The following is a 14,872-nucleotide window of genomic DNA, read 5'->3' as shown; positions in this document are numbered from 1 at the left end:
GTAGACGTCTCTCCATTGAGAACAACATGCTGTGTTCTGTTTGCTAAAAACTCTTCAATGCAGCCACACGGCTGGTCTGATATTCCGTAAGCTCTTACTTTGTTTATCAGGCGACAGTGCGGAACTGTATCGAACGCCTTCCCGAAGTCAAGGAAAATGGCATCTACCTGGGAGCCTGTATCTAATATTTTCTGGATCTCATGAACAAATAAAGCGACTTGGGTCTCACACGATCGCTGTTTCCGGAATCCATGTTGATTCCTACAGAGTAGATTCTGAGTTTCCAGAAGTGACATGATACGCGAGCAAAAAACATGTTCTGAAATTCTACAACAGATCGACGTCAGAGATATAGGCCTATGGTTTTGCGCATCTTCTTGACGACCCTTCTTGAAAACTGGAACTACCTATGCTCTTTCCCAATCATTAGGAACCTTCCTTTCCTCTAGAGATTTACGGTACATGGCTGTTAGAAAGGGGGGGGGGGCAAGTTTTTCGCGTACTCTGTGTAGAAGCAACACTATTTAAAGGAGGAGAGTTCAATAGGTGTGAAAGCTATAGAGGAATCGTTTACTAGACGCGGCATACAAAGTTTATATAAGACTAGTGAATAAGAGATTAAAGTTTATTATGGGAAGAACAAATGGGATTTCGAAGGTGCAGATCGAAAACAGATACAGCATTTACAATCAAGTAAATAATCGTAAAAGAGCGAGAGTATAGCTCGGAAACCTATTTAGCGTTCACTGACTTTATTAAGGCATTCGATAATGTTAATAAAAAGAAACTGTGGAAAATTATGAGGGAAGGAAGAAAACACAATAGTTAATAAAGGTCTTTAAAACTCTTTGCAAATACACGACTATAATTTTGGATATAACGAAACACTCGAACAAGGCCTGTAGCCATAAGCAAAGGCGTAAATCAGGGTGCAGCATTTTACCCACACTTTTTAATATGTATTTAGATGAGGCAATTGAGACATGGAAGGAGGTGTTTAATGAAGGGTTTAAAATTAGCAATAATTCCCGCTTGAATTGTCTGTTGTATGCAGACGACGCCACACTACTTTGTGAGAATGAAAATGGCCGGCAAAGGAGAATACATTTATTGGATAAGGTTTGTGAAGAGTACCATTTGACGATTTCAGATAAGAAGACAAAATTTTAAAGGGAAATCTCCTGTTGTCGTTGTTGTTGTTGTGGTCTTCAGTCCTGAGACTGGTTTGATGCAGCTCTCCATGCTACTCTATCCTTTGCAAGCCTCTTCATCTCTTAGTACCTCCTGCAACCTACATCCTTCTGAATCTGCTTAGTGTATTCTTCTCTTGGTCTCCCTCTACGATTTTTACCCACCACGCTGCCCTCCAGTACTAAATTGGTGATCCCTTGATGCCTCAGAACATGTCCTACCAACCGATCCCTTCTTCTAGTCAAGTTGTGCCACAAACTCCTCTTCTCCCCAATTCTATTCAATACCTCCTCATTAGTTATGTGATCTACCCATCTAATCTTCAGCATTTTTCTATAGCACCACATTTCGAAAGCTTCTATTCTCTTCTTGTCTAAACTATTTGTCGTCCATGTTTCACTTCCAAAAATGGCTACACTCCATACAAATACTGTCAGAAACGACTTCCTGACACTTAAATCTATACTCGATGTTAACAAATTTCTCTTTTTCAGAAACAATTTCCTTGCCATTGCCAATCTACATTTTATATCCACTCTACTTCGACCATCATCAGTTATTTTGCTCCCCAAATAGCAAAACTCCTTTACTACTTTAAGTGTCTCATTTCCTAATCTAATTCCCGCAGCATCACCCGATTTAATTCGACTACATTCCATTATCCTCGTTTTGCTTTTGTTGATGTTCATCTTATACCCTCCTTTCAAGACACTGTCCATTCCGTTCAACTGCTCTTCCAAGTCCTTTGCTGTCTCTGACAGAATTACAATGACATCGGCGATCTCCTGTGCGGAAAAAAGTTAAGACTATCAGTAGAACACATCAAACATTTGAACCATTTAGGTTGTGACGTCACAGATGAGTACGACGACGACAAGAAATAAGCAAAGTTTGATAATATATCTGGGACAATAAACAGATATCCAAAAAAATAAAGCGAGGAAAGAAACAAGGTAGAAATTCTATAACAGAATGGGAGCTGCAATGCTTGTTTATTGAAATGAATCGTGAGTTAAAAGCAGACCTGAAGAATGTCGCATATAGGCAACAGAGATGAGGTATGTAGGAGCGGTAAAGAGATGCGTTAGAGCCGACATTTCGAGATTCAGAAAATAGGGAAGAACTGAATGTATATAACATCCTCAATAAAATACAAGGAAATAGGAGAAACTGAACATCTCGCAAGAGTGAGTGGATCCAAATAAGAGTATTTAAGCCAGTTAAGAGAGAAAGTCAAGGAGTACTGTGGAAGCGACGGGTACTGTAACAGGCAAAACAAAAAAGGCCTGATGCTTGAAGTGAAGAAGAAGAAGATGATGATGATGATGATGTACCGAGAATAATTTACCTTTGCCCTTCGTACTAGATAATCAGTCACATAAGATCTGTGAGCATCCCAAAACACAGTCAAAAGAATTTCTTTTTTTTTTTCGGGTCGTTGTTTTGAACTTCTTCGCCAAAAGAGAAGGATTCGATGTTCAGCGCCACGTCTTTTCTCTTATGGGTCGTAATGATGGACCCAAACTCGTTCACCGTCGTAGTATTCCAAAGGAAGTAGTCTCCCTTGTCACGGTAGTGCTTCAAAAGTTTTTCGCAGCATTCCAGCCGAGGCTGTTTGTCTGTGATACGGCATGATACCCTAGACTTAACGGTATCCTAATTGTTCAATAGTGAGGTTGACACGTTCGTTGAATATTCCAGTATGATTTCCGATACGCTTTTGAGAGAATCGCAGGTCATTTTGAAGTCGTTTTGAACCAAATCGTCGACAAATTTGCGCTGTTTATCGTCTGTCGCAGTGACCAGACGTCCGCAGCGTGTTTCATCAACAGTTAAGGCTTTACCACGCACGCAACCACGAAATTTTATTACCCATCAAGTTACAGTAAACCTACCAGCAGCCCCGAGACCACAAAAAGCCCTTAAATGACAATTAAACACACTAGGAGTCACTTACTTGACAGTTAAAAAGTCGATAACAGTATAATGTTTAATCCTTGAGACAGCACTAGAACTCGTCTCCATGCTTCCGCTACTCAAAACACACTGTATAAATGCAGCAAATTCAGACTGCGCTTGCGGAAAAAGGGGGAAGTAACCTTCCACATTACACGTGGCGCGTTTCTCAGGGTCATTTAAATCGCGTCCTACAAGCATTTGTGAATTACTTTTCAGCCTACTCTCGTGCATAAAAGCAAGAAAATCATCGTTCCCTCGCTGGCTCATATGGATAGAGCTTCGGCCATAAAAGCACCAAAATCGCCGACCAAATTCCACAGTCACAGCTTTATTTTTTCGGGTTGATAATCATCCCACTAACCCTCGTAAATCTACGTACACAGCCGGCCGGGGTGGCCCAGCGGTTCTAAGCGCTACACTCTGGAACCGCGAGACCGCTACGGTCGCAGGGTCGAGTTCTGCCTCGGGCATGGATGTGTGTGCTGTCCTTAGGTTAGTTAGATTTAAGTAGTTCTAAGTTTTAAGGGGCTGATGACCTCAGCAGTTAAGTCCCATAGTGCTCAGAGCCATTTGAACCACTTTCTACGTATACTGACGGAAAAAAGTCGCAAAACCAAAAACTAATGTAGAGTACTGAAATTTCGAAGAAATTTGTCTAGGTAACATACATGCGTGATTAACATTGAAAGACCACAAGTTAATGTAAGCGCGAGATAATCAATTGCATATGTAAAATACTGGTACGCTAATAACCGGTGCACTCACCAGAATGCTGAATGAAAACTTGCAAATACACATGGATTGTGTACCGGTGGCGGGTGTCAGTCTGTGAGATGGAGTTCCACGCCAGTTGTACTTGGTCAGTCAATACATGAACGGTTAAAGCTGTTTGTGGATGACGCTGTCCACACGTCACACATGTGCTGGATTGCAGACAGACTTGCTGATCGAGCAGGCCAAAGCAACGTGTCAACACTCTGTAGAGAATTATGGATTACAAGAGCGGTAAGTGGACGAGTGTAATCGTTTTGGAATACATCCTCTGGAATGCTGTTCATGCAGTCCAACGGGTCGAACCACCAAACTAACGTACACTTTTGGTGTCAAGGTGCATGGGATAATCACGAGAGTGCTCCTGCCCCCATACGAAATCGCATCTCAGACCATAATCCCATATGTAGTTGCAGTGTGTCTAGCACTCAGAAAGGTTGGTTGCAATCCCTCAATTGGCTTCCTTCTAACCAACACATAGCCATCCCAGAACCGGGGTAGAAACAACTTTCATCAGAAAACATAACAGACCTCCACCCTTCTCTCCAATGGGCTCTCGCTTGGCGCCGCTAAAGTCACTAATGGCGATGGTCTGGGTCAGTGGAATGCACGCAACAGGGTCGGACATGTCCTTGAAGTAGCCGGCCAGTGTGGCCGAGCGGTTCTGGGCGCTTCAGTCAGGAACCGCGCGACCGCTACGGGCGCAGGTTCGAATCCTGCCTCGGGCATGGATGTGTGTGATGTCCTTAGGTTAGTTAGGTTTAAGTAGCTCTAAGTCTAGGGGACTTATGACCTCAGATGTTAAATCCCATAGTGCTCAGAGCCATTTGAACCATTTGAACCTTGAAGTAACCGTTTGTTATAGTTCGTTGTACCTATGTGGTGCCAACTCCTGCAGATCCAGTACGATGCTGCAGAGCCATACGCCGAACACGATGGACTTCCCTCTCGATAATGCCACCTGGTCGTCCGGGGATCAGCGTTCTTGCGACCGTACAATCTCGAGACTATCGCTGCCTGCAGTCATGTTCGTTGACTACATTACTGCCAAGTCTTTCTATAATATCACAGAAGAGACACCCAGCTTCCCGTAGCTGTATTACACGACCTCGTTCAACTCAGCAGGGTGTTGATAATGGCGACTTTGTCACCTTGTAGGCGTTCTTGACTAACTACTTCCAGTCTCAGCAATAACTAACGTTCAAGACCGTTAGCGCGTTTATTTAAAGCAAACCTGATTTGAATCCTCGTATTGGCGCTACTTGCGCTATTCTTATGCGACTAACGCGAAATTCTAGTACAGATTGGTCCATTGATCGTGACCGGGCCAAATATCTCACGAAATAAGGGTCAAACGAAAAAACTACAAAGAACCAAACTTGTCTAGCTTGTAGGTGGAAACCAGATGGCGCTATGGTTGGCCCGCTAGATGGCGCTGCCATATGTCAAACGGATATCAACTGCGTTTTTTAAAAATAGGAACCTCCATTTTTTATTACATATTTGTGTATTACGTAAAGAAATATGAATGTTTTAGTTGGACCCCTTTTTTCGCTTTGTAATAGTCACAAACATGTGGCTCATAATTTTAGAGCAACAATTGGTAACAGGTAGGTTTTTTAAATTAAAATACAGAACGTAGGTATGTTTGAACATTTTATTTCGGTTGTTCCATTGTGAAACATGTACCTTTGTGAACATATTTTTGAGAACGCATATTGTTACAGCGTGATTTCCTATAAATACCACATTAATGCAATAAATGCTCAAAATGATGTCCGTCAACCTCAATGCATTTGGCAATGCGTGTAACGACATTCCTCTCAACATCGAGTAGTTCGCCTTCCGTAATGTTCGCACGCACATGTATTGATAATGCGCTGACGCATGTTGTCAGGCGTTGTCGGTGGATCACGATAGCAAATATCCTTCAACTTTCCTCACAGAAAGAAATCCGGGGACGTCAGATCAGGTGAACGTGCGGGCCATGGTATGGTGCTTCGACGACCAATCCACCTGTCATGAAATATGCTATTCAATATCGCTTCAGCCGTACGCGAGCGATGTGCCGGGCACCCATCATGCTGGAAGTACATCGCCATACCGTCATGCAGTGAAACATCTTGTAGTAACATCGGTAGAACATTACGTAGGAAATCAGCATACATTGCACCATTTAGATTGGCATCGATAAAATGGGGGCCAATTATCCTTCCTCCCACAATGCCACACCATACATTAACCTGCCAAGATCGCTGATGTTCCACTTATCGCATCCATCGTGGATTTTCCGTTGCCCAGTAGTGCATGTTATGCCCGTTTACGTTACCGCTGTTGGTGAATGACGCTTCGTCGCTAAAAAGATCGCGTGCAAAAAATCTGTCATCGTCCCGTAATTTCTCTTGTGCCCAGTGGCAGAACTGTACACGACGTGCAAAGTCGTTGCCATGCAATTCCTGGTGCATAGAAATATGGTACGGGTACAATCGATGTTGTTGTAGCATTTTCAACACCGACGTTTTTGAGATTCCCGATTCACGCGCAATTTGTCTGTTACTGATGTGCGGATTAGCCACGACAGCAGCTAAAACCCCTACTTGAGCATCATCATTTGTTGCAGGTCGTGGTTGACGTTTCACATGTGCCCGAACACTTCATGTTTTCTTAAATAACGTAACTATCCGGCGAACGGTCCCGACACTTGGATGATGTCGTCCAGGATACCGAGCAGCATTCATAGCACACGCCCGTTGGGCATTTTGATCAGAATAGCCATACATCAACACGATATCGACCTTTTCCGCAATTGGTAAACGGTCGATTTTAACACGGGTAATGTATCACGTAGCAAATACCGCCCGCACTGGCGGAATGTTGCGTGATACCCCGTACTTCAACGTTTGTGACTATTACAGCGCCATCTATCACAAAGCGAAAAATGTGGTCCAACTAAAACATTCATATTTCTTTACGTACTACACGAATATGTAATAAAAAATGAAGGCTCCTATTTTTTTTAAAAAAAACGTAGTTGATATCCGTTTGACGTATGGCAGCGCCATCTAGCGGGGCAACCATAGCGCCATCTCGTTTCCCTCTTCAAGCTAGACGAGTTTCGTTCTTTTCAGATTTTTCGTTTGATGCTTACTTTGTGAGATATTTGGATCGGTCACTGTCAATAGACGACCCTGTATACGTCACGTTTCAATTGTAGAAACACGCCAACCAACTTTTGTTTATGTTGCATAACTCCCTCTCGGAGCAGCAATTTTTTTTTCTGTCAGTGTGTTTATCGTCCTGCACCTAGTTAGTCTCATAAATGACACTTCTATCGAAATGACGCTTAAAGGAAACGATAGGAGTTGAGAGAGAGGCTGCTGGGGTGCGCTGCTAGACTGTGACGTAACGTTCGCGGAACAGCCGCTGGCATTGGCGCTATCTCAGTCCGGGCGCCGTTGATCTCCTCGACGCCCAAACAAATTGCCGCGGCGGCTGGCCGGCTGAAAAAGCAGCGCTCCCACCTCTAGCCTCACCTGATTACGGTTTACGCCCCGGGGTCGCGCCAGGACGTCGTCTCGCGGGCGTCGCTGTCCGGGGATTCCCCGACACGGTCCGGCCAATGAGTGTTCATTAATCCGGGGCTTTGTTTACGGCGGCTGTAAAGCGCGGACCTCACAGGTGGACGTCGCACACCTGTGCGCCGGCCGCAATCGTCTCGTCTGTGTCCGGGGCAGAGATTAAGTCTCACAACACGGCGCCGCGCCAGCGCTTAAACCGAGCACTGAGATACGGCCTACAGGAACGGCACTAGGGCGCAGTCTTGTTGCTAATTAAAACGTCTCTCGCTTGTTGTCTGTTATCGTCAGCCATCACAGCTGACGAGATGATAAACTCTGAAAGCGACCTGTAAAACTTAACCATTCGTGAGAAACATCTACAAGATCACCTGTACCTCCCGCACTACCATTTTTAGGGTTCTGTACCTCAGTCTGTAAAAATGGAAACATTATGGCATCTCTTTGTTGTTTGTCCGTTTTTCTGTCTGTCCGCCTTTTAAAAATCCCTTCTCTAAAGAATCTGTTGACGGATCAAGTTGAACTATATGTCACATATGAAGGTCTACGGTCCTTTGATGGTGTAAGAAACTCAAGTTCTACGTCAGCGCAGTCAAATGATACGGCCACATATTTTGTTACTCGAAGACTCACTCATCAAAATCAATCATTATTATTGGCAAGAAACAAAGTTTCGTAGCACTACTATAGGAAAGAAATCCGAAAATAGTTTATTTGTAATTATAACACCCCGAAAAAATGTTTTTGGTCATTTAACTGTCTGTTAACCGTCTGCCGTCCGTCCTTCTGTTACGTCACCCTATTCTCAGGAACGGGTTGACGTATCTGGTTCAAATTTCTGTCTCATACTAAGCTGTATATTCTCTTGGCGATCTATTAAATGTAAGCTTCTAAGTGAATGCAATTAATGGATATGGCCATTTATGTGACATATTTTGATGCTTGTAAACTCAAAGCCTATAGTGTACTTCGCATTGACCTACGGCCCTGAAATTTGGCAAAACAACATAGTTTCACAGTACGAGTAAGTGAAAAAAATCCGAAAAGTGTTAATCTGTAATTAAAGCACACGAGACAAATTTTTTTTAATCATTCGTTTTCCGACTTTCTGTTACACTGTTAAACCCCTTTTTCTCAGGAACGGTAGACGTAATCAAGTTGAAATTTATGCCACATACTAAACTCTATGATGCCTTGGCGCTGTAAAAACTTTTAAGGTTCTACGTCAATGTAGTCAAAAGATAAGGCCATTTACGTCATATTTTATACTCGCAAACTCACTGATCAAAACCAGTAGGATATTTTCCTTTAACCTACAATCATGGTGTTTGGCAAGAAGCAAGATTTCTCAGTAGAAGCAAAGGGAAAAAAAAATCCAAAAATTGTTAATTTGTAATTATATCGCACGAAAAAAAATATATATCGAACGTCTTTTTTTCTTCTTTTTATTTTTATTTATTTTTTCATTTGTTATCCGGCTGTCTGCCCGTCCTTCAGTTAAGATTCCTTTTTCTCGGAAATGCGTAGATGTATATCTTGCTTGTCGATAGAGATAACAGGCAAAAATCGTCGAGAATCACGATTCCCGGAGTGGATGAACTATCTGTATACACGATTAAGTACTTACAGAACCCTCGATGCGCGAGCCCCACTCGCTCTTATCCGCATTTTCTGCAGTAAGCCAGATTCGTCTCGTGAAGTTTCGCTCCTAAATACAAAGTGATCCTTAACTCCATTGACAAAATTTCGGTTATTCTACAGAGTTTGTTCAGCAATGCCATACACCTTTCCAAACGTCTAAGAGACTCGGCGTTTCGATCTTCTATTAGGATCTCCTTCTGGATTCTTCTGATATCCGTAGATGTTGAGCCACCGCAGCAGAGGGGAAAAGAGGTTCATTACTTTTCGAAGCCGATACATTAATGACTGTGAAGGAGGAAAAGTTTACTATTTGCTGCCACTAGCTTAAAGGTAACACTGAGGTCGCAAAAATTGGTTTAACTATCCCGTTGAGGGCGCTACCTCTTTCACCACATTGACTGGATGAGGTGATGTTATTTAGGCAATGTGATAAAATGTTTTATTTCTGTACCTCTTGTACGAGGTGTGTGAAAAAAGTGATGAGACTGATATTTGATTTACCATAGTTTTACTATTTTTTTTACAACAGTATTGTCCGCTTGAAAGTAGTTCTCTTCGGCAGCTGTACACTGGATGAATCGTTGTTCCCAATCTTGGTAGCATCGCTGAAAGGCTTCAACTTGTAAGGTCTTTAACATGTCGATTATATTCTTTTGAATGTTCTCTAGAGTCCCAAATGGTGTCATTTTAAGACATTTTTCAGTTTCATGAAAAGAAAAAAGTCACAAGGACTCCGATCAGGTGAATGGGACTGCGGGGAGTCTGGAACAACAGGAATTCTTTTTGAAGTCAAAAATTCCGTGATTTATGTGGCCGAGTGGCATGGGGCGTTGTCGTGATGCAGCATTCACTTCTCTGCAATGTCTAGTCTTAGTCGATTCACGTTCCTCCTGAAACTGGTTAATTTTTGACAGATCACCCATCATCCTTCTCAGTTCGATCACTCAAGAGCACGCACGTGTTAGACGTTTTCGTCTTTTTTTTTAACTTAAAGATGTCTCTGAGAGAGATCCATCTTCAGAGTGTTGTCGGCCTATCAAAAAGGATTTGTGCCAGCGAAAATCTTGGGCTCTTGATAACGAATGTTACCCATAGGTCTGTTTCGATTTTTCAAAGGTCGCACTCGGGGATTCCCCAAGTTTAATACATAACTTGATGGCATAACGTTGCTCTAAATTCTGCTGTTGCATTTTCATAACACACAACAAAAACACAGCTTCCCTGATAGCGCTCTCAAAAATCACGTGATGGCTGTACGGAGCTGAAAATCGAATCGAGCGTCTGGAAGGGATGAACACATTGGTCTACACAAGTAGAAACACACAGCTCTGCCAGATGGCTCGTAGTGTTGACAGTCCCACTGCTTTTCTCATACACATCGTATAAGCAGTACCGTCGGTCATCGCATGTGCAGCGAGAGCACGTGTCGAAGTCTCTATAGCGGTCCAGCTCAGTCCTTACGTAAAGAGAGGGGATAAAATAGAATTACAACTGCAGTTTCAATCACAGATTCTGGGTTCTTGTACAATTGAGAATTCAGTGGCAGTAGGCACATGGCTCCAACCTCTTTTCTGAAAAAGTGTTGAATTTATTTTGTTTAGTTATGCATTAAAAGTGATTTTCTCAAGCCAACTGTAACCACTGATAGCCTGCCTGTGTACAGGGCTAAGAAGTGGTGGGGACAGAAAAAATTCTGGGTTCACCTGTCAGTTAACTCAGAAATACCTCAAAATGATGTAGAAGTGCAGAAGACCCACACCAAGGCGACGATTGCTCGGAGGATCACCGGCCTCTCCGACGGCCATACGCCTAGCGCCACCCCATTAACGCCAACCTGTGAGTGGAAGGGCCGTACACCCCTCGGCTGAAGGTACAGGCGATCGGCGACATTACCGCCCACGCTCATCTTGGCCGAAGGGACCTTCGGCTCTCGGAGAAAGCACACAGGGCTATTGAGAGTCACCGTCAGTTCGTTGCAGTGTTTGGTAGACTCAGCATGTGGCAGTGCTTAGTATGCTCAATTCGTTGCAGTGCTTGGTCGCGCGACGGTATCCGATATTTGGGGCTTCGTGGTTCTGTTTCCAACGCCACAAAGCAACCAGGCACAGTTACACTCGGTTTTTAAGTCATTCACGGTAGAACCCTCATAGCGAAGCGACCGTGTTGGAGATGCAGGCCGCGCGGGATTAGCCGAGAGGTCTACGCGCTGCAGTCATAGACTGTGCGGCTGATCCCGGCGGAGGTTCGAGTCCTCCCTCGGGCATGGGTGTGTGTGGCTGTCCTTTGGATAATTTGGGTTAAGTAGTGTGTAAGCTTAGGGTCTGATGACCTTAGCAGTTAAGTACCACAAGATTTCACACACATTTGAACAATTTTTGGAGAGGCAAATATTCGGTTTGCCGTGTACTGGCAAAGTGTTTCCGCCCATGGCTCTTTACCATAACTTGTGGTTCGAATCCTCGGGTTCACCTTTTTTTTAGCTGCACCAGAACTTTCTCTGGAGACTGGAATAGCTATCGTATCTTTTTCACATTTTATGTCTTCCCACGTACTTGTGGCTTGGCCCACAGCAAGACTGCTGATCGCCTGCACAGTCAAAAATTGTGCCCAAAACTGGTCTGTAGGCTACCCCTGCTCTCTTTATTAACCAATTAATTTCCATCGGCAGTCGAAATCCCTACAGTACTAGGCCGGCCGTAGTGGCCGAGCAGTTCTAGGCGCTACAGTCTGGAACCGCGCGTCCGCTACTGTCGCAGGTTCGAATCCTGCCTCGGGCATGGATGTGGGTGATGTCCTTAGGTTAGTCAGGTTTAAGTAGTTCTAAGTTTAAGGGACTGATGATCTCAGGTGTTAAGTCTCATAGTGCTCAGAGCCAGAGCCTACAGTACTAGAAGATGAATCTGACGCCATCTCGGTCGAGAGAGCAGCACGTCATCAGATCAGGTTCTTCTAATCTGATGGTAGAAAAGACGGTGACAAACAGCACTTATTTACTTGGTGATAACCACGCCTATATTTTATTCAGAATAATATTCACGACAGTTTTGTATGTGGAATGTGACTGAACTATGATCGTACTCTCGTGATACTGATAAAAGGGACTTCAGCGTTAATAAAATAAATAACTTAATATTTTGTAAAAAATCATATCTCAGACAATACCCATGTAAAAAGATAATGAAAATCTCAATCTTTTGTTAATGTGATTTTTGTAGAAAAATCCTTCTTCTTGTTCGAACTGTTGTACTGATGTCTCGTAACACAGAGGTCAGAAAAAAGATGTACTAAAGTATTGTTATGTTGCTAACTGGAATTTGAAAATAGAGATTATGCGTAATTGAAATGAATCTTCTATGTTTGGAGTTTTATTTCATTGTAATTCTGGTCCTATATAAATGTTAAATTTCCTGCTCAGCTACCAAAGGGCTCAGCCATTAGCGCTATTGATCTACAGCGTAGTTTATTGGCAAATAGTGAATATTAATGTATCACGAAACATTGAGAAATATTTTCAAATGTTAATGCAGTTATTGAGCGTGAGAAAAGATTTTATGTATATTATTTATTACGAGCAAGATACAGTCTGAAGCAGAATCGATAAGTGTTTGTGTTATGTTAGCCGCCATCTTAGTGAAATATTACAGCGGTAGTTTTAAACTTATTTTATATACAGACTTAAATGTTGTTGGTTATAATTGCAATAATAATTGTCTACTAGTGGCCAAGGACCCACCTTGAGCTAATAAATTCCAGTTATATTGTGAACATATCTAATAACTTCTACGAATGCAAACAGCATCTTACATGATTTAAATTATTATCTGCTGACGTCTGAAGCCTGGTAATTTCGTAACAACTTTTATGAAATATTTCGACAGGAAGATACATTAGCGTTGTGCACGTCTGATATTGTGTCACAAAACTGTTCATTTTGCTTAAAGAAAAGTGTTGCCCGCTCGAGATAACAGTAGCGTTAATTTTGATAAACGATCTGCAACTAGCAAAGAATCTTTTAAACAACAGCACTGAAATTACTAAAAATCATTACTCTTGTTTAGTTCAGATTACTTATCATACATTTAGTTTGTTTGTTTGTTATAAATGATTACTTTTGTGAATGATCTTAGCGACATTTACACTGCTTGACAGACAACATTGTTACACGTTTCGAGGTGGAGATTTCTTAACAAAATAATGTTCATTAGCCGGGAAAGCAGTGATTAAATAAAACCCCATCAGGTCATCTGTATCCTAGACTTAGAACTACTTAAACCTAACTAACCTACGGACATCACACACATCCATGCCCGAGGCAGGATTCGAACCTGCGACCGTAGCAGCAGTGCGGTTTCGGACTGAAGTTCCTACAACCGATCGTCTAAAGCGGCCGGCCGGTAACGGAGAGATTAAGTCACACAACGGGTAGAAAGTTTGGGATTCTGTAAGATCATACGGTAGCAACCTTCTCTACGCTATACGCATTGATTGGCTGTCCCATCGGTTCTTTTCTCTTTGGACTCATTCCTCACACTAAGGAACAATATATTTTTCGGATACTCTTACCGCCAGAAATGTCTCTTTGGGAATGTATTGCATAATCATTTTACACATATGGCAGTATTAAAAGAGTGGAGACCATGAAAAACGTGACTCACATAGGAATCAGTTCCAGCAATTGAACATCTATCACAAATAATTCTCTCTCCATATCAGAAACGTTCATTCCATCACGAACAGACGATAGGTTCACTAAGGTACCTCGCACAAGAAAGTATTAGTATAGTTAATTAAATGAACTGCGGGATTTAATGCTTTGCAAGTTAAGAAAAGGATTGGGGTGGATTCGTCCTGAATGATCAGTCCCACAAAGGTAGGAGAAATACTTTCCTCGCACATAGCAACACCTGATTATTCCGATAAAATCTAAGTAGGGAGCTATTATAATTCTTACAGGGATTCGTTATACTCACTTCAGTGTATTTAGTACCTTACAATTAAACAAGGAGTCTAAAGATAAACGTTGAAATCGGTTTATTTAGAAAGACAGTAAAATGTGTTTATTGAGAATCATAAGTGACTTGGTAAGGGCCAAGGAAGGAGGTTACTGAATTCAAACGAAATAAAACAGAACTGCTCCATTGTATCCTTTCCCTAAGTATCTGTGCAGCCTCAACTACACAGCTTCGACAGTAAAAACAAAAGACATTAACAATCCATGAAATTTTGAATTATGAAATAACACGAAATGTTTGATCTTCCAGAAGTTTAAAAAGGAAGGTGCAGTCTTACAAGATTTTACTATTAACGACAGCAGCCACAAAAACCTATGGATTTATACAAAATTTTGGATATTGTTTAGTGATTTTTCTTAGAATTTATGGATACGGTAGCTGTGGTCCTGTAGCGTTTGTGCCACTTTGCGGTTTTGTTTACCGTATCTTGTAGAACTGCATACGCTTCTGTAGCGATGCAAGCCGGTGGAAAAGACAGGTGACACGCTGCCCAAGTGACAACTTCACCTCTCAAGTAGAACGTCGTCGTCACCAGTATCCGTTCAGGTTAAATACAAATCAACTTCATCGGTAGACTATGCCATGGCTCACAGTACAGTCACTCCGAAAACAGAGACTTCATTTGTTTGGCTGCTGTGGGAATTTGATATTCTTTTAACTGCGCTAAATAAATGCACTCTAAGACAAAAAGAAAAAAGTGAAGCATCGTGAAGGAATTAACTG

The sequence above is a fragment of the Schistocerca piceifrons genome, chromosome 8 (assembly GCF_021461385.2).
Source record: "Schistocerca piceifrons isolate TAMUIC-IGC-003096 chromosome 8, iqSchPice1.1, whole genome shotgun sequence".
In the NCBI taxonomy this organism is placed as follows: Eukaryota; Metazoa; Arthropoda; class Insecta; order Orthoptera; family Acrididae; genus Schistocerca; species Schistocerca piceifrons.
The sequence above is the reverse complement of the archived record's forward strand: the minus strand, read 5'-3'. Positions refer to the sequence as shown.